This window comes from Schistocerca piceifrons, chromosome 9, assembly GCF_021461385.2.
Source record: "Schistocerca piceifrons isolate TAMUIC-IGC-003096 chromosome 9, iqSchPice1.1, whole genome shotgun sequence".
Taxonomy (NCBI): domain Eukaryota; kingdom Metazoa; phylum Arthropoda; class Insecta; order Orthoptera; family Acrididae; genus Schistocerca; species Schistocerca piceifrons.
The window spans coordinates 200,704,856-200,729,839 of NC_060146.1; the positions used below are offsets into that span (position 1 = coordinate 200,704,856).

Here is a 24,984-nt window from a genome sequence, read left to right on the forward strand (position 1 = left end):
AAATCATTTCATTTTTGCGCATTTCGGGCAGTGTCTTACTTAATTGCAAATATCACATCAACAATGACCATTAACGAAACGATGGGCACGTCATCATTAAGCTGACATGTAAAGCTGTAAGTAACGCAAAAAATGATTTTTTTTTTTTTTTGAGTGAACAGTTTCTGTAAAATTGTGTGCAGGGTGTGCGCCTAGAGTCTCTTATCACCAACCGGCCGAATGCCGGCAACTTCTGGCGGCTTCCTCTTCCCAACAAACGAATGAAATCGCCAAGCACTTCAGACGTAAATTAGTCACTGTGCATCGACCACCGTATGATGCGCGGACTGTGTGTGGCGCGCCCAAAAAGTTTCTATGAATGTAGCAATAAAAGTGAACGTTAACTGGAACATGGACAGCAATGCTCGCTGAATGTCTCAAGAAAGTGGCTGGATATTCAGGGATGGTTACGCAACAAGTCGCACGTACTGAAAAACCGCCTCCACGTGGTCGACTTCCGCAATGAAGTCGCTTCCGTGCCCCAGATTTGATGAGAGATTGCGCCAGTGGAGCGCCCTCCTGCGTTGTGGCTTCTGGGTTATATCGACTCTGGCGTCCCGCTCAGTCGATACCAGAGTAGATAGGGCGTCACTTATCTGGAGTATCTGGCAGATAACATGGAGTGTGGGCGATCCGACGCACGTCCCAGCTGTCGTCTCAACGGCGGCTGAATCTCTGGTGCCACAGGAACGACATGCGGCAGTACTGTCCGCCTCAGGAATATCTAGGGGCTGGAGATGAACACCCTACAGCAGTCGTTCCCATCTTGTAGTAATACTGAAACGTTCCTTTCATTCGTCAATCCCAATTGCCATGGCATCGCATGAAGTCAAACTCGAGGCCGATGCACGGCGTACGAGATAAACTACGCGATGTCTTTCCATATACTTAATCGGAAACGGTTATTGGCGGACATGAGATAATTATCTGCTCTGCAGAATGAGAATTTCACTCTGCAGCGGAGTGTGCGCTGATATAAAACTCCCTGGGAGATTAAAACTGCGTGCCGGACCGGGACTCGAAAACTCGGGACCTTTGTCTTTCGCGGACAAGTGCTCTACCAACTGAGCTACCCGAGCACGATTCACGCCCCGTCGTCACAGCTTTACTTCTGCCAGTACCTCGTCTCCTACCTTCCAAACTTTACAGAAGCTCTCCTTCGAATCGCAGTTACTTACATGTAGTAAGTGATTTGCATATGAAATTGCTGTGTTTGCAAGCAATTGGCTGTAATTAATTCTCACAGTCGCAACGGCGACAGAAGTCTGCAAACGATGTGGGTAAGACGCTGTGAAAGTTGCAAATACTTCAAGATGCTCTCGTCATTCCAGAGAAGCAGATTATGTTAGATACTTGCGCTGTAGACTGATAAATGCAGCAGAAGAAAGGAGGGAAGGAAGGAACGTTTCAATGACAATCCATAGAAGCAACAGAGAGACCGCGGAAGAGGAGTGCCAATAAATGTACATTCACTGATGAAGTTCTTTGTAACGATTCAGACAAAGCCTGTTTACAGAATTCCATAGCTGCATTACACAGCTGGAATTGCGTGCTCCTAATAAATATCTTCGGAATTAGTTGTCGGTCGGTGAGGCCTGGCACGAAGTCGGCGTTCCAAAACATCCCAAAGGTGTTCTATAGGACTCAGGTCAGGACTCCGTGCAGGCCGGTCCTCTAACGGGTTGTTATTGTCGTGTAACCACTCCGCCACAGGCCGTGCATTATGAACAGGTGCTCGATCGTGTTGAAAGATGCAGTCGTCATCCCAGAATTGCTCTTCAACAGTGGGAAGCAAGAAGGTGCCACGCAAAACAACAAGGGGTGCAAGACACCTACATGAAAAACACGTCCACACCGTAACAACACCGCCTTCGAATTTTACTGTTGGCACTACACACGCTGGCAGATGACGTTCACCGGGCATTCGCCATACCCACACCCTGCCATCGGATCGCCACATTGTGCACCGTGATTCGTCACTCCACACAACGTCTTTCCACTGTTCAATCGTCCAATGTTTACGCTCTTTACACCAAGCATGGCGTCGTTTGGCATTTACCGGCGTGATGTGTGGCTTCGGAGCAGCCGCTCGACCATGAAATCCAAGTTTTCTTACCTCCCGCGTAACTGACGTAGTACTTGCAGTGGATCCTGATGCAGTTTGGAATTCCTGTGTGATGGTCTGGCTAGATGTCTACGTATTACACATTACGAGCCTCACTAACTGTCGGCGGTCTCTGTCAGTCAACAGACGAGGTCGGCCTGTACGCTTTTTTGCAGTACGTGTCCCTTCGCGTTTCCACTTCACTATCACATAGGAAAAAGTGGACCTAGGGGTGTTTAGGAGTGTGGAAATCTCGCGTTACAGACGTATGACATAAGTGACACCCAACCACCTGACCACGTTCAAAGTCCGTGAGTTCCGCGGAGCGCCCCATTCTGCTCTCTCACGATGTCTAATGAGTACTGAGGTCACTGATATGGAGTACCTGACAATAGGTGGCAGCACAATGCACCTAATATGAAAAACTTACGTTTTTGGGGATGTCCGTATACTTTTGATCACATAATGTACCTGCAAAATGATATTCTACGGCACATAGTTCAGGAGATACGACTTCATAAACATTGAGCCGCGTTGAAATGAAACTGCAGGGCGAAATTCGCTAGAGATACAGGTGGAACGTGCGTACAAATACGTGGGAAATTAGTTCCAGATATGTGAAAAGTATTTGACATCTGCGTATGCGAGTGAACCACGGACAAAACCCTGGAACGATTTAATTGAATTTGGAAAGGAATACTAAGCTGCGGGGGGGGGGGGGGGGGGGGGGTGACAATGTGGTGCGATGGAGGTAGAGGAAATGGTCGGAAGACGAGCAGGCCGCTGGACAGGGAGATGGGAGATGAGGAGATGAACAGCGAGAGGGGTGGAAGAGACAAGAGTAATAGAAGATTGGAATAAATACGAATCCACACAGGTACTCGACTTGTTCTGGATGAGAACCATCCAGAATGGCGGCCGATGACTTCCGGTGTAAGAAATTATCTTTGCTCTGCCAAACGTCTTTTCAAAGTAGACGGAGGAGCGGACAGAGCTTCAAGTCAATCTGTTTCTTGGTCTAGGGTTGGGAAATTGGTTGTCGAAGCCGGAAAAATCAGAATATTTAATGGCGTGAGGAAGGAGACTGCACTGGGAATACACTACGTACTCAGAGGACGGGCGATCTGTAATTTATCTTCCCACTGGCAAAAGATTCCCGGATCACCCCCTCCCCCCCCACCCGCCCCATTCTTATCTCCGGGAAGGAACTACGAAGGGGGAGGTAACCATGAGAAAAGGTGGAATAACCAACGAAAGGGCAACATGTTAGTAGTCAGACCGGCAGAATATTTGACGTAATAGGTTAACTAGAAAGTTCTGCAAAGGGAAATGGGAAGGCTCAATCTCAGGTGTAGTAGGACTCGGTTAACTGAAATATGAAGAACAATTTCTGGTGAGAGGAATGTAGGATAATGTCAACAGAAGAACAAAACGGTGGAACAGGAGTAGGATTCGTTATGAAAAGGAAGAGTCGAGTTTGTTTTTTCCTTTCTAGACTGGCTTTTAACATATGCCCATATCCACAACCTCAACACAGGAAATATTATTCTACAGTTCGTTTTGACCTATGAGGAGTTCATCGACAGGGCTATTCTCATCAGATTCGACAAACCAATGCCAGCATTAATTCATATTTATATGCCAACATCATAATAAGAAAGTCGAAAGACATAGATGGTTCAGGAGGATACTGAACTTGTGAATCATCATATAAAGGAAGATGAAAATACACTCCTGGAAATTGAAATAAGAACACCGTGAATTCATTGTCCCAGGAAGGGGAAACTTTATTGACACATTCCTGGGGTCAGGTACATCACATGATCACACTGACAGAACCACAGGCACATAGACACAGGCAACAGAGCATGCACAATGTCGGCACTAGTACAGTGTATATCCACCTTTCGCAGCAATGCAGGCTGCTATTCTCCCATGGAGACGATCGTAGAGATGCTGGATGTAGTCCTGTGGAACGGCTTGCCATGCCATTTCCACCTGGCGCCTCAGTTGGACCAGCGTTCGTGCTGGACGTGCAGACCGCGTGAGACGACGCTTCATCCAGTCCCAAACATGCTCAATGGGGGACAGATCCGGAGATCTTGCTGGCCAGGGTAGTTGACTTACACCTTCTAGAGCACGTTGGGTGGTACGGGATACATGCGGACGTGCATTGTCCTGTTGGAACAGCAAGTTCCCTTGCCGGTCTAGGAATGGTAGAACGATGGGTTCGATGACGGTTTGGATGTACCGTGCACTATTCAGTGTCCCCTCGACGATCACCAGTGGTGTACGGCCAGTGTAGGAGATCGCTCCCCACACCACGATGCCGCGTGTTGGCCCTGTGTGCCTCGATCGTATGCAGTCCTGATTGTGGCGCTCACCTGCACGGCGCCAAACACGCATACGACCATCATTGGCACCAAGGCAGAAGCGACTCTCATCGCTGAAGACGACACGTCTCCATTCGTCCCTCCATTCACGCCTGTCGCGACACCACTGGAGGCGGGCTGCACGATGTTGGGGCGTGAGCGGAAGACGGGCTAACGGTGTGCGGGACCGTAGCCCAGCTTCATGGAGACGGTTGCGAATGGTCCTCGCCGATACCCCAGGAGCAACAGTGTCCCTAATTTGCTGGGAAGTGGCGGTGCGGTCCCCTACGGCACTGCGTAGGATCCTACGGTCTTGGCGTGCATCCGTGCGTCGCTGCGGTCCGGTCCCAGGTCGACGGGCACGTGCACCTTCCACCGACCACTGGCGACAACATCGATGTACTGTGGAGACCTCACGCCCCACGTGTTGAGCAATTCGGCGGTACGTCCACCCGGCCTCCCGCATGCCCACTATACGCCCTCGCTCAAAGTCCGTCAACTGCACATACGGTTCACGTCCACGCTGTCGCGGCATGCTACCAGTGTTAAAGACTGCGATGGAGCTCCTTATGCCACGGCAAACTGGCTGACACTGACGGCGGCGGTGCACAAATGCTGCGCAGCTAGCGCCATTCGACGGCCAACACCGCGGTTCCTGGTGTGTCCGCTGTGCCGTGCGTGTGATCATTGCTTGTACAGCCCTCTCGCAGTGTCCGGAGCAAGTATGGTGGGTCTGACACACCGGTGTCAATGTGTTCTTTTTTCCATTTCCAGGAGTGTACAATAATCAAGGGTGATGGGAACGTTGTGGTGGGGTGAAGCAATAGCACACTGAGTTAAAGTGATAGTATGGACTCTGCAGTAGGAATGAGAAAGTAGAAAGGAAGAGATTTTAGTTAGTAACTGCAAATACTCTGTTCAAGAATCACATGAGGGGGTGGTATACTTGAAAAAACCCAGAGACATGGAAAGGTCCCAACCTAATGACATCATGGTCAGGCAGGTTCCGAAATCAGATACTGGATTGTAAGTTGTACCAAACAGCAGATCACAATGACGACGACTAGAGTGAAGATGAAGAGAATCGTCCAGAAGGACGAGTGTGCGGAGAAGTGGGACATTGAAGTACTAGGGGATGAAGAGCCACGCTTGGAGTTCTCCGCGGATGCAGATACCACGACAACGAGTAGTTCATTAGGCAGACCAGTTGAGGAGGAATGGACATAGCTAAAAACAAGGGTATTCACAGAAGTTGGAGAGGTAACTGCGAAGAAGCCATTGATAAGAGAATAAATACTTCAGTTGATCGACGAAAGAACAAAGTACAATAACGGTAAGGATAATTCAAGACCACAGAAATACAGATCACTTAGGAATGAAATAAACTGGAAGTGCAGGGAAGCTAAGGCGAAATGGTTAGACGAAAATTGTGAAGAAAGCGAAAAAGAAATGATTTTCGGAAGGCCTGACATAGCATATAGAAAAGTCAAAATAACCTTCCGCCAAATGCAGAAGAGAACGGATAGGTGGAAAAGGTGTTCTGAAGCCCTCTGTCTGTGGGAGGATTTGTCTGATGTGACAGAAGAAGAAACAGCAGTCGATAGGCAAGAGTTAAAATGGATCCAGTGTTAGAATCAGAATTTAAAAGAGCTTTGGAGGACTTAAGATCACAAAATGCAGAAAGGATAGGTAAAATTCCATCAGAATTTCTAAAATGATTGGTGGAAATGGCAACAAGACGACTATTCATGTTGGTGTGTAGAATGTACGAGTCTGGTGATATACCATCTGACTTTTGGAAAAACATCATATAACACAATTCCGAAGGCTGCAAAAGCCGACAAGTGCGCAAATTATCACACAGTCAGCTTGACTGCTGATAAGAATAATTTACAGAAGAACGGAAAACAAAACTGAGGATCTGTTAGGTGCCAATTAGTTTGGCTTTAGGAAAGGTAAAGGCACCAGAGGGGCAGTATTGACGTTTCGGTTGATAATGAAAGCAGACTGGCAAGATGTTCGAAATTCTGAGAAAAATAGGGGTAAGCCAGAGGGAAAGACTGGTAATATACAATATGCACAAGAACCAAGAACGAACAATAATACTTGAGGACCAAAAACGGATTGAAAAGGGTTTAAAACAGGAGTGTAGTCTTTCGCCCCTGCTGTTCAACCCATAAATCGAAGAAGCAATGACGGAAATTGAAGGAAGAGTGGAATTAAAATTGAAGCTGAATGGATGTCAATGATACGGTTCGCTAATGGCATTGCTAACCTCAGTGGAAATGAAGAGTCACAGGACATGTTGAATGGCATGAAAAGTAATGAGTACATAATATGTATTGAGGTTAAACCGAAGAATGACTAAAGTTATGAGACCTAGCGAAAATAAGATGGGCTATAAACTCGGTAGAACTGTGGATCACGAAGTAGACTAAGGTAATGAACTGGTCCGTGTGTCTGGGGGGGGGGAGGGGGAGGGGGAGGGGGAGGGAAAGGACTATCGATGTCAGCGACATCGGGACTTTACGCAGAATCAGCAGCGACGAGCGAAAATGTGTACCGGGCCGGGATTCGAACCCAGGATCTCCTGTTTATTAGGCAGGTGCGGTAACCACTGCGCCATCCGGACATAGTGTTTATCGAAGCTGCACGGATTATCTCAGCACGCCACCCGGCCGAACCACACTCCCACCAAGGGCCATCTATCTGCGGTCTCTGTCCGTTTCCTCCATGCTCGCCGGCGGCTGTGGCCGAGCGGTTCTAGGCGCTTCAGTCCGGAGCCGCGTGACCGCTACGGTCGCAAGTTCGAACCCTTCGACGTGCATGGATGTGTGTGATGTCCTTAGGACAGTTAGGTTTAAGTAGTTCTAAGTTCTAGGGAACTGATGGCCTCAGATGTTAGGTCCCATTGTGCTCAGAGCCATTTGAACCTCCATGCTCGCTACTCAGATTCCCGCAGGAGGTCGGATGTATTTGTGCATCCGCACTGAAGAAGTCGAATTCGTTGCCCATCGAGGCAAATCAATTACACGAATGCGTGGTGTCTGTTTTTCAGACATGTCCGAAAGAACAGACTTCACAGAATCATAATTAAGGAATTCTGCTGCCTTAGAAGTAAAATAACGAGCGTCACACGAAGGAAGGACGAAAGAAGAATCAGACTACACAGACAGAGCGCATTCTTAAGCAGCAAAATTCTATCGATGTCATAGGCCTTAATTAGAAGATATTTTTGAGGATGTCCATTTGGCGCACAGGATTGTATGGTCGTGAAACACTGACTGGAGGAGCACCCGAAGGGAAGAGATTCTATAGTTTTGTGATGTGGTGCTACAGTTGGATGGTGAAAATTGGAATGACTGGCAACACAATAATGAGCATGTACTTCGCAGAGAGCATGAAGGAACGAATGTATGGATAACACAGGAGAAGGAGGGACAGGAGGATTTGGCACATGTTAAGACAGCAGAGAATAACTTACATAGTACTAGAGCAGCGTTTCTCAACCTTTCAGTATTCACGACACAGTTTTCAATCAGAATTTGCAGCGCCTCGCCCCTTTCATCATACAGCAAACAGAAATAAATATATAGCATGAATGTTGGGTACGAGGGACATTTGAAAAGTCCGTGCAATAATAAAAACTACTTACGTGTTTGTGGTAAACCTTTTTTATTTTTCGACATAGTGTCCTTTTAGACTTTTACACTTCGTCCAACGTTGTTCTAATTTGTTGATCCCTTCCGAATAATAGGAACTGTCCAAGTCTGCAAAATAGTATTAGTTGCTGCAATCATCTCCTCGACTGAAAAAAATATTTCTCCCGCCAGCCATTTCTTCAAATTGGGGAAAAAATAGTAGTCCGAGGGAGCCAAGTCTGGAGAATAGGGGGGGAATGAAACGAGTTGGAATCCTATATCCATTAATTTTGCGACCACAAATGCTGAGGTGTGTGCTGATGCATTGTTGTGATGGAATAGGACTTTTTTGCGGTCCAATCGCCGGCGTTTTTCTTGCAGCTCGGTTTTCAAACGGTCCAATAACGATGAATAATATGCACCTGTGATAGTTTTACCATTTTCCAGATAGTCGTTGAGTATTATCCCTTGCGTATCCCAAAAGAGAGTCCCCATAACCTTTCCGGCCGTAGGAATGGTCCTCGCCTTTTTTGGTGCAGATTCTCCCTGGGTAACCCATTGTTTAGATAGTTGTTTGGTCTCAGGAGTACAGTAATGTATCCATGTTTCATCCACAGTGACGATACGACGCTTGAAGTCCGGTGGATTCTTCATGAACAGCTGCAAACCATCCTTGCAACATATCACACGGTTCAGTTTTTGGTCAAGCGTGAGCAATCGCGGAACACATCTTGCGGATAGCTTTCTCAGGTTTATGCAAAATATTATGTACCTGTTCATTCGAGATGTCCACAGCACTAGTAATTACACACAAATTAACTCTTAACTCTTCTGTCATCCATCACCATATCATGGATTTTATCAATGATTTCAAAAATGTTCAAATGTGTGTGAAATCTTACGGGACTTAACTGCTAAGGTCATCAGTCCCTAAGCTTACACACGACTTAACCTAAATTATCCTAAGGACGGACACACACACCCATGCCCGAGGGAGGACTCGAACCTCCGCCAGGACCAGCCGCACAGTCCATGATTGCAGCGTCCAAGACCGCTAGGATAATCCCGCGCGGCAATGATTTCTGGAGTCGAAACCTCCACAGGGCGTCCAGAACGTTCAGCATCACTTGTGCCCATATGGCCACTCCGAAAATTTTGAAACCACTTATAAAGTGTTCTAATCGAAGGTGCACTCGTCGTAATGTTTATCAAGCTTCTCTTTAGTCTCCTGAAGCGTTTTGCCTTTCATAAAGTAATGTTTAATCACCACACGAAATGTTTTTTCGTCCATTTTTTTTACAATCGCTCGACTTTCTTGATTCACAAGAATGCCAAACACAAAGAAATAGACCAATATGACTGAAACTTGATGTGCGTTCTTTCCAAAGATGCTACAAACTAAACATGACCTCGATACGCGCCGGTGGTGTCATCTCTAGGACTTTGCACGGACTTTTCAAACGCCCCTCGTATTTTGACGGTAAGGCTATTCAGTTACAAACCTTGCAAATTATCAAGAATAACTAAATTTATTTCGCAGCACCCATCCGCTACATTGACAAAACCAGAATCGATGGCCCTCTATTGCTCTGTCTTTCAGTTGGCACGCGAAAATACTCCCAAAGGTCTCTCAACTGCCAAAGGGGACGCCTTCATAGACTTCTCGCCAAGCGGCGAAATCAAGAGACAAATTAGTAATAAATCGCTCTTTGAATTCTGGGCAGCGGTGGACTGATGAGATTTCTGCCCTGATATAAGAACGTTTCCTAGACGGTTACCATTTACAACATCCTACCTTTCGCGAAACCGGATTTTCTGCATTCATGACAAAGTACAAAGAAGAGCTAAATATAAAAAAGTCGTCACAGTGTATTTCTAATACCAAACTGTATTTATAGGAGTATCACATGAGTGTCAATATAAATTTCAATTTTTTATCATGTCATAATGTATTATACTTTTCTTCTTATAACAGTAAATTTATCAGTTTTGAATTCAATGTTTTTTTCTTTTCGAAAAGCGCCTACATCCCATCTAGTGTTATGACGTCACTCTCCCTCCCCCCCCCCCCTCCACCACCATCCCTCTAGAGGGGCGCATGCCTCGAGTTGCCCATCACTGTACTAGAGGGACCCATAGAAGTTAGAAACTGCAGAGGAAGACAGAGATTGTAATACACAGAACAGACAATTGAGTTGGGCCACGTTAAACCAGACAGAGGACTGACTGACTAACCAACCAACCACCTCTCTCTCTCTCTCTCTCTCTCTCTCTCTCTCTCTCTCTATCTCTCTCTCTCTCTCTCTCTCTCTCTCTCTCTCTCTCTCCCTCCCTCCCTCCCTCCCTCCCTCCCTCCCACCGTCCCAGAGTCTGTGGGGTTCCTGTGGAAGTGAAAGGAACGATAGCTGGCAAAAACTAGAAAGAATTTATGTGAGATTATGTTTACTAAAAGTCGCAAATATCTTATATGCTTGTCACTTACACAGAAGGGAAAATTAAAAATTGGTGTGATGAGCACAAGCGGGTTAACAGCATCACAGTCTGCCGGCCGGGGTGGCCGAGCGGTTCTAGGCGCTACAGTCTGGAACCGTGAGACCGCTACGGTCGCAGGTTCGAAACCTGCCTCGGGCATGGATGTGTGTGATGTCCTTAGGTTAGTTAGGTTTAAGTAGTTCTAAGTTCTAGGGGACTTATGACCCCAGCAGTTAAGTCCCATAGTGCTCAGAGCCATTTGAACCATTTTGAACCATCACGGTCTCTGAAACGCCAACTCGGACGCGCCTCGAGGCAAACCTTGTATTACGCTGTCTCCTAAAGGCCATGCATGTCAAGCGCTGTTTGCGAGGGCAGTTATCGCTAATTAGAGCTCTCACCACGTTCGCCTGTTACAGAACGACAGAGTCGCTTTGTCGTAGCATCTATAACTACAGGGTTCTTACGTTATGCAAACATTATATTACGGGTTGACAACAGTGCAGGCCAGTCTTTAAACCATTAACGTGTTATCAGGGCAATGAATACCTTATCTGACGATGCGCTCATCTTATGGGCGAAATTAGCAATACACTGCTGAGAGAAAACATTGTTAACACTGGATATGGTATGCCCTGTGCTGGTCATGCGGGCACGTGACACGTAAGTGGGGAAGAAGTGAATGGGGAATCGTACGAGGGGAGATATGAGATTAACTCTCAATAATTTTACTACCAAAAAATGTAACAGGTGACAAACAAACAAAAAAAATCACAAATTGTCTTACATCTTTTACCAACGTTTCTACACTGTCACCAACGTTCGACACATTTCTTCCACCGTGATAATAGTTGGAATATGCCCTGTTCGTAGAAATCCGCTTGGTTGCAGTATAGCCATCTGCGGACTAATGATTTCAATTCCGCTTCTGTCGCAAAAAAAAAGCGTTGGCTGGCCAGGAATTTCTTCGTGGATCCAAACAGAACAGAGTCCAACGGTGCAAGGTCCGGAAAGTATGGTGGATGCTGGAGTACCTCCTAGTCAGATCTTCAAATCTGGTGATATTCTCACGAGGAACAGTAACGTGGCGGGGGGGGGGGGGGGGGGAGCGAGTATTGTCATGACAAAATTTTAGAGAGGCTGCAGCATTCACAGTGGTCCCGTGTTCAGCAGAGTCCAGCGGCCGCTGTGGCCGAGCGGTTCTAGGCGCTTCAGTCTGGAACCGCGCGACCGCTACGGTCGCAAGTTCGAATCCTGCCTCGGGCATGGATGTGTGTGATGTCCTTAGGTTAGTTAGGTTTAAGTAGTTCTAGGGGACTGATGACCTCAGATGTTAAGTCCCATAGTGCTCAGAGCCATTTGAACCTTTTTTTTTTCAGCCGAGTCCACCAGTAACACACTGCGCTGGTAAACTACGTTAATTGATTTTCAAACAGCTGAGCAAAACTCAACGTACTCAAACAGTTTTCTCTTTACTTATTCTGATCATCACTACACTGACACACAATATTTTTTTAACGCAACGCAATCTGACTTTCAATAATCCCTACAAAAGAATGGGCCTGACTGACAATAACCTATACCTTTCATGAATCACTTACGTCACAAAAATCTTCGTTACTCGAACTACTGCAATACAGCGAACGCCAATACTGCCAGGTAAATAAAAGATTCTAACTACTGAAGGCACTAACTACTGACAGGCATAGCAAATGAAAGGTTTTGATAGAGAACAAACAATAATAATGTTCAAAAGTCATCATATAGATCTATCAATCAATTCATGACGTCCATCTCTACAAATTTCCTTTTTCTGGCAGACACACGTTCAGATAATTCGCTTATAGTACCTTCTCAAAACTCTGGTACCTGACTCCACATCCACCACTGCTGGCGGCTTACCTCCAACAGCCCAGCACTACACGCTGTCCACATCCAACTGCCCAACACTACAATAGTGAATATTCCAATTCCACCCAGCCACAGACTGCACACAGCACAGTCAGTGATTTTCATACAGAGCGCTACGTGGCGTTACCAACTTAAAAACCGAAACAGCCTATCTACAATGGATTCACTGCAGAGGGTGCAGATGGATAGCTCGGTAAGTACACGTTTCTCGAAAACTGTCTTGAGCAGCTAGTTCGGCAACTCACACGCAGTGGAGATATCTTAGACCCTGTAGACCTTATCGACGTTATTAGTAACCATGGTTTCATAGCGACTATGGCTACTGAAGGTGATAAATCCGTCAAGAAGGCTAGGAGAGTGTTTCTGCTAAGAAGATGGTCAGTTGTGAATATTCCAATTCCACCCAGCCACAGACTGCACACAGCACAGTCAGTGATTTTCATACAGAGCGCTACGTGGCGTTACCAACTTAAAAACCGAAACAGCCTATCGACAATGGATTCATAGCGACTATGGCTACTGAAGGTGATAAATCCGTCAAGAAGGCTAGGAGAGTGTTTCTGCTAAGAAGATGGTCAGTTGTTAGCGTCTCAGACAATGAACTGACATTTTGTTGCAGTATGTATGGTCGTAGAGAAATTATGGGCACAGTTTAAACGGACTGTATATCCTGCTCTGGAGAAGTATGTTGCCGGTAAGTGGATTAATCACCTAAGGAAAAGACCACTCTGGTTAACAACGAAATTCCTAAAACATTCAACAGCTACCACCGTCATGCGTTAGCGAAATATCTTGCCGAGAAGAGCTGAGCGGGTCTAAAGCTTCTAGCCTGTCAATCTCGAGCAGGAGGAGGAGGATATTAGTGTTTAACGTCCCGTCGACAACGAGGTCATTAGAGACGGAGCGCAAGCTCGGGTTAGGGAAGGATGGGGAAGGAAATCGGCCGTGCCCTTTCAAAGGAACCATCCCGGCATTTGCCTGAAACGATTTAGGGAAATCACGGAAAACCTAAATCAGGATGGCCGGAGACGGGATTGAACCGTCGTCCTCCCGAATGCGAGTATCTCGAGCAGTATGTGTTGGCATCAGAAACCAGTAAAGAAAAGCTGAAGTTTTAAATTTCGCCTTTAAGAAATCGTTCAGACTGGAGGATGGTACAAACCTACCATCGTTTCACCATAACATAGATTACTGTATGGGCAACGTATTAATAATCATCCTTGGCGTAGAGAAACAGCTGAATGCGCTGAAAACAAGTTGCAAGATCCGGATGGAATCCCGATGCTGTTTTAAGGACTACGGTAGTAGCCCATTACTTTGCTTGCATTTATCGCGAATCTCTCGGCCAGTGACTGGAAAAAAAGCAGGTGATCGCTGTATATAAGAATGGTACAAAAACGGACCCACAACATTACAGACCAATAGCCCCAACATCCATCTGAGGCACAATTGTTGAGCATATTCTGAGTCTGATTATAATAAACTTCCGTGAGACAGGAAAGTTATTGCCCACAAATCAGGACCGATTTAGAGAGTCCCGCTCTCGCGAAACTCAGCTTGTCCCTTCTTCACATGATATTCTGCGAACCGAAGACGAAGAACAACAGGTTCTCTATTCCTAGATTTGCGTGAAGCGTTTGACACGGTGCCCAACCGCATAGCATATGGATTAGGTTCCAAGATATGACAGTGGTTCGAAGATTACTTAAGTTACAGAACCCAGTACGTTGTCCTCGGTGCCGAGTGTTCAGAGACGAGGCCATCGTCACGAGTGCCCCACGGAAATGTGACAAGATTGCTGTTATTTTCTACACACATAAATGGTCTGAAGGTTATGGTAAACAGCTTTCTGCGCCTGTTTGCTGATGACTGAGGTATACGCGAAAATATCGTCGTTGAGTGACTGTGGAACAGTATAGGATGACTCAGAATTTCTAGTCGGCATGGTGAACGGCCACTGGTGTAAATGTGTAAAAATGTAAGTTAATGCAGATGAGTGGGAAAAACAACCCTGTCATGTTCGAATAAACCATTAGTAACGTGCTGCTTGACAGCCACGTCGATTAAATATCTAGACGTGACGTTGCAAAGCGATATTAGACGAAACGAACGCATAAGAATGGTGGTAGCGAAGGCGAACGGTCGCCTTATGTTTTCTAGGAGAATTATAGGAAAATGTGATGATAATTGTCATGTTTGGTTTGTGGGGCGCTCAACTGCACCGTCCACAGCCCAGCTTCGTCCACAGCCCAGCTTCGTCCACAGCCCAGCTTCGTCCACAGCCCAGCTTCGTCCACAGCCCAGCTTCGTCCACAGCCCAGCTTCGTCCACAGTCCAGCTTCGTCCACAGTCCAGCTTCGTCCACAGTCCAGCTTCGTCCACAGTCCAGCTTCGTCCACAGTCCAGCTTCGTCCACAGTCCAGCTTCGTCCACAGTCCAATCTGGCCATTGTCACGAATGATGATGATGAAATGATGAGGACAACACAAACACCCAGTCTCTGGACAGAGAAAATCCCCGAACAGGCCGGGAATCGAAACCAGGACCCCGTGATCCAGAGGCAGCAACGGTAGCCACTAGACCACGAGCTGCAGACGATATGAAAGTGTGGCCAACTACGAAGAAGACTGTATAGAGAATTTTTATGGTCCATTCTCCTCTACTGCTGAAATCTTTGGGATCTCATTATGTTGGATTAAAGACAGACATGGCGTCAGTTCATGGCTGGGCAGCTAGATTTGTTACTGGCAGGTTTGTACAACACGCAAATATTGTGGAGATGTTTGGTGAACTCAAATGGGATTCCCTGGAGCGAAGACGATACTACTGAGAAAGTTTGGAGATCCAGCATTTGAAGCTGACTGCAGAACGATTCTAATGTCATCAACGTACATTTTGCTCAAGGACCACGAGAATAAAAATCAGGGCTCATACGGAGGCGCGAGTTAAACACAGAAGGGAGTGACTAGCAGTGGGACAAGGTACACTCCGCCATGCACCATACGGTGGCTTGCGGAGTATGTACGTAGATGCAGATTCATGCAATGATACTGGCTGCAAATTGGGAAATCCACTGACAAACGGCTTTGACAAATAGCAGATTGATCACGCAGTGTAGCGTTTTACAGCCGGTATCAGCTTTACTTAATACTTATGGGCTAACAGACTGTGGTCGATACGTAAGACTTTTCCCGAACGTTTCGGCTCCAGTTGCGCGATACATCCTCGGAGGTGAAGAGGCGAACTGTAATCACAACTCGAGGGAGCGACGAAGATATAGACAGTATAGGAGGCACCGTAATGCATCACGTGAGGCCAGTTACGCGACAACCTCTGATGGTGCTAACATTTTCCACTGAAAGTAATCGATTGTCGTTCGGTCGGTGCAAAATCTACAGCCATATTTTATCTAATTTGGCACCTTCCTATTTCCCGTTAAAATTTTTACTGTGTTTATAAATATCAGCAGCCTCTCTATACTTGCGCATGTGGTAATGCGTTGTTTTCGATATCTAGCGCGTCTCACTGAATTTTATTTCATGATTACCTCCTTGAAACACATTTTCTACTACGGCCGACTTACCTGCGTATCAGGTATTGCCGTCTGCGACATACGGAGGGTACCAAGGGGGTAATCATGAAATAAAATTCAGTGAGACGCATTTACTGAGTGCCATGGTGGAGAACTAATCGGAAGATAGTTCGCAAAACCTCTGCCAGGCACTTAATTGTGAACTGCCGAGTTGACATATAGGTAGTCCTAACGTTTTGGCTCATTCCTTAGAATACTCAGTCCGTAGCAATTTTACTTGTACATTAACTCCTAATTTTCTGTGTATCCCTTTGAGGCGATGTCTGATTTTGCGAAACATTATTACTACGTTTTTTTTATAGTAAAGGCACCTGTCATCGCATAGTGAATTTCTTCATGCAGATGTCTGCGGAGAGCCAGGGAATCTTCTGATGACGTGGGATTCGAAATCCGGTATGTTTCTTAACACCGAAATCCATTTCATTTTGCTGGGAAGTTACATGCCCGCTCCATTGCGTTGGTATATGGCGCCACCTGGAAGCTCTCTGGAAATGAAATTCTATTTTGACGTCGTGTGGCTTTCTCCAGCGCTCTGCTTGATGACTTGGGGTGCGGCACGTTGGTACAGGAAGACACTGTCTCTCTCTCTGTCTGTCTCTGTCTCTGTCTCTCTCTGTCTCTCTCTCTCTCTCTCTCTCTCTCTCTCTCTCTCTCTCTGTCTCCCCCTCCCACTATGTCACCGGTCCAACACGATTTTCCGTTATTTAGGACTTTTACAGATACGAGACGGAGCCTGAGGACACGAAAGGGTAGCATTCAGATGACAAGGTAGTGGGACAGTGTGTGTTGCCTAACCCAGATGAGCTTCAATGTGTACAGTGAGAAGGCAGTAAAGGCAAACAGAAATGTCTGAGATGAAATTGAAGTTCAGAGAGAAGAAGCAGAAAATTTACGATTTGCAGATGGCATTGCCATTCTGTCAGAGACTTGCAAGAGCAGTTAAGCGGAATGGATAGTGGCTCGAAAAAGAGAATTTAAGATGAATATGAACAAAAAGTAGAATAAGGATATGATATGGAGTTGATAAAAGTCATGTCATAGTGAGAGAATTAGATTAGGAAATGAGACAAAGTACACTGAAGAGCCAAAGAAACTGGTACGCCTACCCAATATCGTGTAGGGCACCAGAGAGCACGCAGAAGTGCCACAATACGACATAGCATGGACTCCACTAATGTCTGAAGCAGTGCTGGAGGAAACTGACACCGTGAGTCCTGCGAGGCAGTCCATAAATCTGTAAGAGTACGAAGGGGGTGGAGTGCTCTTCACACAGCACGTTGCAAACCATCCCACATATACTCAATAATGTTCATGTCTGGGGAGTTTGGTGGGCAGCGGAAGTGTATGAACTCAGAAGAGACTTCCTGGAGCCACTCTGGAGCAATTCTGGACGTATGGGGTCTCGCATTGTCCTGCTGGAATTGCCTAAGTCCATTGGACTTGAATGGATGCAGGTGATCAGACAAGATGCTTACGTACGTGTCACCTGTCAGAGTTGCATCTAGACGAATCAGGGATCCCATATCACTCCAACTGCAAAAGTGCGACCCCACTACAGAGCCTCCACCAGCTTGAACAGCCCCCTGCTGACATGGAGGGGACATGGGTTCATGAGTTGGTCTCCATTCCCGTGCACGTCCATCCGCTCGAAACAATTTGAAACGAGTCTCGTCCAAACAGGCAACATGTTTCCATTCATCAACAGTCGAATGTCGGTGTTGACGGACCCAGGGGAGGTGTAAAGCCTTGTGTCGTGCAGTCATCAAGGGTACACGAGTGGGCCTTCGGCTCCGAAAGTCCATATCGATGAGGTTTCGTTGAATGGTTCGCACGCTGACACTTGTTGATGGCCCAGCATTGAAATCTGCAGCAGTTTTCGGAATGGTTGTACCTCTGTCACGTTGAACGATTGTCTTCAGTCGCCGTTGGTCCCATTCTTTCAGGATCTTTTTCCAGCCGCAGCGATGTCGGATATTTGATGATGTAGCAGGTTCCTGATATTCACGGTACACTAGTGAAATGGTCGTACGGGAAAATCCTCATTTCATCGCTACCTCGGAGATGCTGCGTCCCATCGCTCGTAAGCCGACTATAACATCACGTTGCAACGGACTTAAATGGTGGTAACCTGCCATTGAAGCAGCAGTAACCGATCTAACAACTGCGCCAGACTAGTTGTCTTATATGGGCGTTGCCGACCGCAGCTCCTTATTTCCGTATTCTGCCAGTTTACATATCTGTGTTTGAACACTGATGCCTAGAACACTTTCTTCAGTCTAGTGAGTTAGTTTTGCTTTTTGGGCAGCAAAATAACTGATAAAGCCGGAAATAGAGATGATATAAAATTCAGATTGGCAATAGCAAAAAAAGCGTCACTGAAAAACGTATTAACGCTTATAGATATTGTCCTTGCTGTGATTTTGTGTCTCTAGGTGAACACACTCCGATAACACTGTGGGGATTTTGATAGCCTTCCGTGAAAGATGGCGATTGACAAGGAAGATTTGTGTTTATCTTTATTTATTAACGCTACGACTGACAAGTCGTTCGGATTTAGATACTTAGTGCTAACCATGCCAAGTCGGGGCGGATCGATAGTAAAAAAAAAAAAAAAAAAAAAAAAAAAAAAAAAAAAAAAAAAAAAAAAAAAAAAATATTGGGATTCTTAGCTCATGGGATTGAAGGAGGACATCGGAATAGTTCGAAGAAGAGTAGCTCGTTTTGTATTACCACGAAATAGGGGACTGAGTATCACGGATATGATGCAGTCATTTAAACTAAAGCGATTTTCAGAGCGGCGAGGTCTTTCCACGAAATTTCAATTTGCATCTTTCTACTCCTTGTACGAAAATATTGTGTTGACGCCTACATAAAGAGCGAAAACAATCTTCGTAATAAAATAACAGAAATCAGAACTCGAACGGAGAGATTTATTTTGTCGTTTTTCCCGCGTGCTATTCGACATTGGAACGGTAAGGAAATAGTCTATAGGTGGTTCGATGCTTCCTCTGCCACGCACTTGATTATACACTGAAGCGCCATAGAGACTGGCATTAGCATGCGTATACAAAAAAGGAAGTATGTAAACTGGCAGAAGACAGCGCTGCTGTCGGCAACGCATATACAAGACAACAAGTGTCTGGCGCAGTTGTTAGATCGGTTACTGCTGCTACAATGGCAGGTTATAAAGGTTTGAGTGAGTTTGAACGTGGTGTTACAGTCGGCGCACAAGCGAAGGGCCACAGCGTCTCCGAGGTAGCGATGAAGTGGGGAATTTCACGTACGACCATTTTACGAGGGTACCGTGAATGTCTAGAACTACAGAGGAATCACCCTGCTATGCCACTGTGGAAAAATCTATGAAAAGATCGTGGAGAGGAGAATAAGAAGCAGTATTGAAAGTAGACTGCAAGAGGAGCAGTACGGTTTCAGACCGGGAAGATCAACAACGGACCTCATATTTGCGGTAAGGCAACTGCAGGAAAGGCACTATGAGTACGGGAAGGACTTAATCATGGCCTTTTTAGATATTGAGAAGGCGTATGACAGTATCTGTACGGACAAGCTCTGGGATGTGCTGAACGCAAAAGGGATAGATGAAGAGATAACACAAAAAGTCAGAAAAATGTATGAGGGAAGTGAGAGTTGTGTGAAAGTGGGGAGGGAACGTACTGCATGGGTCAAGCTGGAAAATGGGCTGCGACAGGGAAGTGCACTTTCGCCTTTATTGTTTATTATTGTTATGGATGAAATCCTACAGCAAGTATCAGATGCAATTGGAGATCATAAAATGAAAGCAGTGCTTTTTGCCGATGACCTGATGTTATGGGGAAATTTCGAGAAGGAGGTGCAAGAGCAGTTAGATGTATGGGAGGCAACGGCAGCACAATATGGAATGCATTTATCTGCAAAGAAAAGAGAAATAATTGTCACAACAAGGAAGAAGAATAGGCCAAATGTGGATATAACTTGTGGAGGGGAAAAACTATAAGTGGTAGAGAAGTTCAAGTACCTGTGAAGCATGATTGAAAGTAAGGGGGGAAACGCAATGGAAATAAATGAAAGGTGCAGAAAAGCAAGGCAGTTCTACAAATGCATTAGGGGGCTTATTTGGAGCAAGGAGGTGCCACAGAAATCCAAGGGAATTATATACCGAACCTACTTTGTCCCCATATTGGCATACGGAAGTGAGACATGGGTAATGCACAAAAGCGACAAAAGTAGAATACAGGCTAGTGAAATGAAGTTCCAGAGGAGCAGGTTGAGTGTAACAAGACGAGACAGATTGCGAAATGTGTATGTGAGGGAAAGACTAAAGGAGGAACCAGTACAGGACAGGATAGAAAAATCAAGACTGCAGTGGTATGGACACATGAAGAGAATGGATGAGGGAAGAATTCCAAAGAGGATGTTTGATCTGCAACTGGAGGGGATGAGGCCCAGAGGAAGACGAAGAGATAGATGGGTGAAGGGAGTGAAGGAATGTGTGACGAGAAGAAGAGAGAACTGGACGAAGGTGGAAGAGGGGGAATGGTGGAAAGACAGAACACGATGGAGAGGCTTGTGTTCCCGACAGACCCAGCCAGTGGCTGGAAACTGTCCAAGATGATGATGATGATGATCATGATGATGACCGTGAATGTCAACAATCCGGTAAAACTTCATCACTGCGGCCGGAAAAAAGATGCTGCAAGAATGGGAACAACGACGAATGAAGAGAATCGTTCAACGTAACAAAAGGCAACCCTTCCGCAAATTGCTGCAGATTTCAATACTGGGCCATCAACAAGTGTAGCCGTACGAACCATTCGACGAAACATCATCGATATGGGCTTTCAGAGCTGAAGGCCCACAGGTGTACCCTTGATGACTGCACGACACAAAGCTTGACGCCTCGCCTGGACTCGTCAGCACCGACGTTGGACTGTTGATGACTGGAAACATGTTGCCTGTTCGGACGAGTCTCGTTTCAAATTGTATCGAGCGAACGGACGTGTACGGGTATTGAGACAACCTCATGAATTCATGGGCTCTGTATGTCAGCAGGGGAGTGTTCAAGCTGGTGGAGGCTCTGTGATGCTGTGGGGCATGTGCAGTTGGAGTGATACGGGACCCCTGATACGTCTAGATACGACTCAGACAGGTGACACGTACGTAAGAATCTTGTCTGATCACCTGCATCCACTCATGTCCATTGTGCATTCCGACGTACTTTCGCAATTCCAGCAGGACAATGCGACACCCCACATGTCCGGAGATGCTACAGAGTCGCTCCAGGAACACTCTTCTGAGTCTGAACACTTCCGCTGGCCACTGAACTCCCCGGATGCGAACGTTATTGAACGTATCTGGTATGTCTTGCAGCGTACCGTTCAGAATAGATCTCCAACCCCCTCGTACTCTTACGGACTTATGGATAGTCCTGCAGCATTGATGGTGTGAATTCACTCCAGCACTACTTCAGACATTAGTCTGAGTCCATGCGGTACAGGTTGATATGATCCCCATGTGTAACCTGTTCCGCATCAGAACAGCCTGAAGATGAGGCAATGAAGCGTTGAAACTGGTAGCGACAAAATAAAACAAAATCATAAGGACGGCTGTACGTGTTTCTATTTTTCGTGACGATAGTACACGGGCGTCGTCCCAGAGACTTCCTGCTAAAAGGATGGTCATACAAAAGCTTGCACTGAATACGTTAGCGTGGAGGGCTGTGAGAAACCAGCCTTTGGATTGAAACAACGACGACGTGAAAGTGCTCTCACAAGGGGAAACTCCCCACCGCGCCCTCCTCAGATTTAGCGGTAAAATGGTGCAGTGAATAGTCCGTCCAAAACTGAACACTGATCAAGCATGAAAACAAAAAGCTGTAATTAACTATGGAAAAAGAAAGAAAATTGAAACAGTAAACGGTCCAAGTTTACGACGTACAACATCGAGTGAACTGCAAGAACCATCGCATTGTGTGTGTGTGTGTGTGTGTGGGCGGGGGGGGGGGGGGGGGGGGGGCGCTCGCGATGTTGGATTGCCAAGCGTGAGATCTATGTTCAAATCTCCCTCGTCGTCCTATTTTTTTAACAAATATGTGATCTCTCCGTCCGGTCATTGACTTGTCTGCTCTCCTCCTGTAGTCTTGGCAACTGTCATACTATACATTGATTATAGAACATGAGTCTTGTAGTAAGAATATATTGTAAGGTAACGGGGGATAATACGGAGCTCGTAATTTAAATTTAAATCACAGCAGCAGGAATAATATGTTGCGCTGGTGCACTTCAATCAAAACGTTTCATGGTAGAATTAAGTTATAAAGATGTTTAGAGCAACTGCAAAGTAAGTCGTTATTTTATTATAAAGAGCCGGACGGAGTGGCCGTGCGGTTCTGGGCGCTACAGTCTGGAACCGAGCGACCGCTGCGGTCGCAGGTTCGAATCCTGCCTCGGGCATGGATGTGTGTGATGTTATTAGGTTAGTTAGGTTTAAGTAGTTCTAAGTTCTAGGCGACTGATGACCTCAGAAGTTAAGTCGCATAGTGCTCAGAGCCATTTGAACCATTTATTATGAAGACTCCATTCAGTTTCGATCTTTGTAGGGCCAGACAAGTATTTGTATGTCTCATATTTCATGCAGAGATGTCATTAAATGAAGGAAGAGAGGTGAAGCTGTGCCAAACATGGAGTTATTCCTAAGTATGTAATCTGATAGCATGTGATAAATTAGTTCTGATTTTAATTTTCTGTGCTTTAGAATAAAATTATGTATTAAATGCGAAGTGACATAAGTGTAATGCAAAATGGACGTGAAAATATTTATGTTGTGTTTTGATGAGCGTCGTAATTCCGTTGCATAATGTTTTTTTTTTAATTGCAACAAATTATAAAATGATGTGGTGATAAATGTGTGTAAAACTATGTAATTTATTTAGGTACAAGTATTTAAATCTCATAAAAATTGTAAACGAATTGTGGCCATGTTTAGGAACTATTTTGATTATGTAGTGTCACGTGACCCGACCCAGGACTGGGGATAGGAGCGGGAAAAGGTGGCCTTTGGTCGTTGTCCGTTGTGGTGGTAAGTTCGGAGCGGCAAAGCGCCGCGAGTGTAAGCATGGATGCCAGTGTATGTGAAGGAACAATGTGAAAGTGTCTAGGTACAAGACAATAAACCATGTGTAGGAACTGCACCGATTATTATTCATCGATATCGGATTTATTTGTGAACTTGAAAAATGCATGGCCACAAAGTTAAAGTGTTTCTTTCTGAATAAATAAGTTTCAATGTGAGCATGTATAGTGTACCTCATTTTCGCAAGGTTGTGGTATAGACAATTGTGTATTCAATTCACTGCTTTTCAAAAGCTAGCCAATATATGACTCAATAGTAGGGGAGCAAATACAACCGTTCACTACCAACCCCGTTTGCAGATGAGCCACGTGAAAAATAGGTAGTGAACGAGCCCGAGTATAGTTGCAATATCACCGTCACAAATAAATGTGACGTATAGTAAGAGCAGGCGAGATGCCGCATAGATCTCTCACAGGTATGAAATACAACAAATATGTTACAACAAACGAATTTAAGAGTAAAGACTTCCAAAACGGTACAGAAGAGTCATATGGGGTAGTTGTAAAGTATAAACAGGAGGTATGTACGTCTGGAGGTCACTTCGTTATCCGTCGCTGTTGCAAACCGACGTTACATCACGACACAGACATAAATTTGAGCACAGCGAACTGGTACGTCAATGATCGGACAGACAGTTCATAATGTTGTGGAGAAAAAGATGTGGGGCTCAACACGAATCTCCACCTTCGCAGTCCAAGACAGTGACCACGTAACTACGGCGCTGCAGCTATTTAAGCTGGGTCGATCTTGCACTGAGATTGGACCGTTCACAGTTTATGATGATGGTGATGATGATGGGTTTTGTGGCTGCTCGGTCATCAGAGTCCGTACAAAGTCGGAATTTATTGTACACAGTCGAATTTTTTACCACAGTCACGAATTATGATGAATTAACAATGATGAATTAATGACGACGACGACGACGACGACGACGACGACGACGACGACTGTGATTAAATGACGACGACGACGACGACGACGACGACGACTGTGATTAAATGACGATGACGACGACGACGACGACGACGACTGTGATTAAATGACGACGACGACGACGACGACGACTGTGATTAAATGACGACGACGACGACGACGACTGATTAAATGACGACGACGACGACGACTGTGATTAAATGACGACGACGACGACGACGACGACGACGACGACTGTGATTAAATGACGACGACGACGACGACGACTGTGATTAAATGACGACGACGACGACGACGACTGTGATTAAATGACGACGACGACTGTGATTAAATGACGACGACAGTGATTAAATGACGACGACGACGACGACGACGACAGTGATTAAATGACGACGACGACGACTGTGATTAAATGGCGACGACGACGACGACTGTGATTAAATGGCGACGACGACGACGACTGTGATTAAATGGCGACGACGACGACGACTGTGATTAAATGGCGACGACGACGACGACTGTGATTAAATGACGACGACGACGACGACTGTGATTAAATGACGACGACGACGACGACTGTGATTAAATGACGACGACGACGACGACTGTGATTAAATGACGACGACGACGACGACGACGACTGTGCTTAAATGTCGACGACGACGACGACGACTGTGATTAAATGGCGACGACGACGACTGTGATTAAATGACGACGACGACGACGACGACGACTGTGATTAAATGGCGACGACGACGACGACGACTGTGATTAAATGGCGACGACGACGACGAC

General features: G+C 45.8%; 1 protein-coding gene and 1 non-coding gene across 2 annotated transcripts in view; both read right to left on the reverse strand.

Annotated features, from left to right (window-relative positions):
- LOC124716855 (ras-related protein Rab-32-like) overlaps positions 1-24,984 on the reverse strand; it is a 355,100-nt gene that overhangs the window by 162,271 nt on the left and 167,845 nt on the right. The window lies entirely within an intron of this gene.
- Trnai-aau lies at positions 7,074-7,147 on the reverse strand. Its single transcript has one exon. It is a non-coding gene; the product is annotated as a tRNA-Ile (tRNA).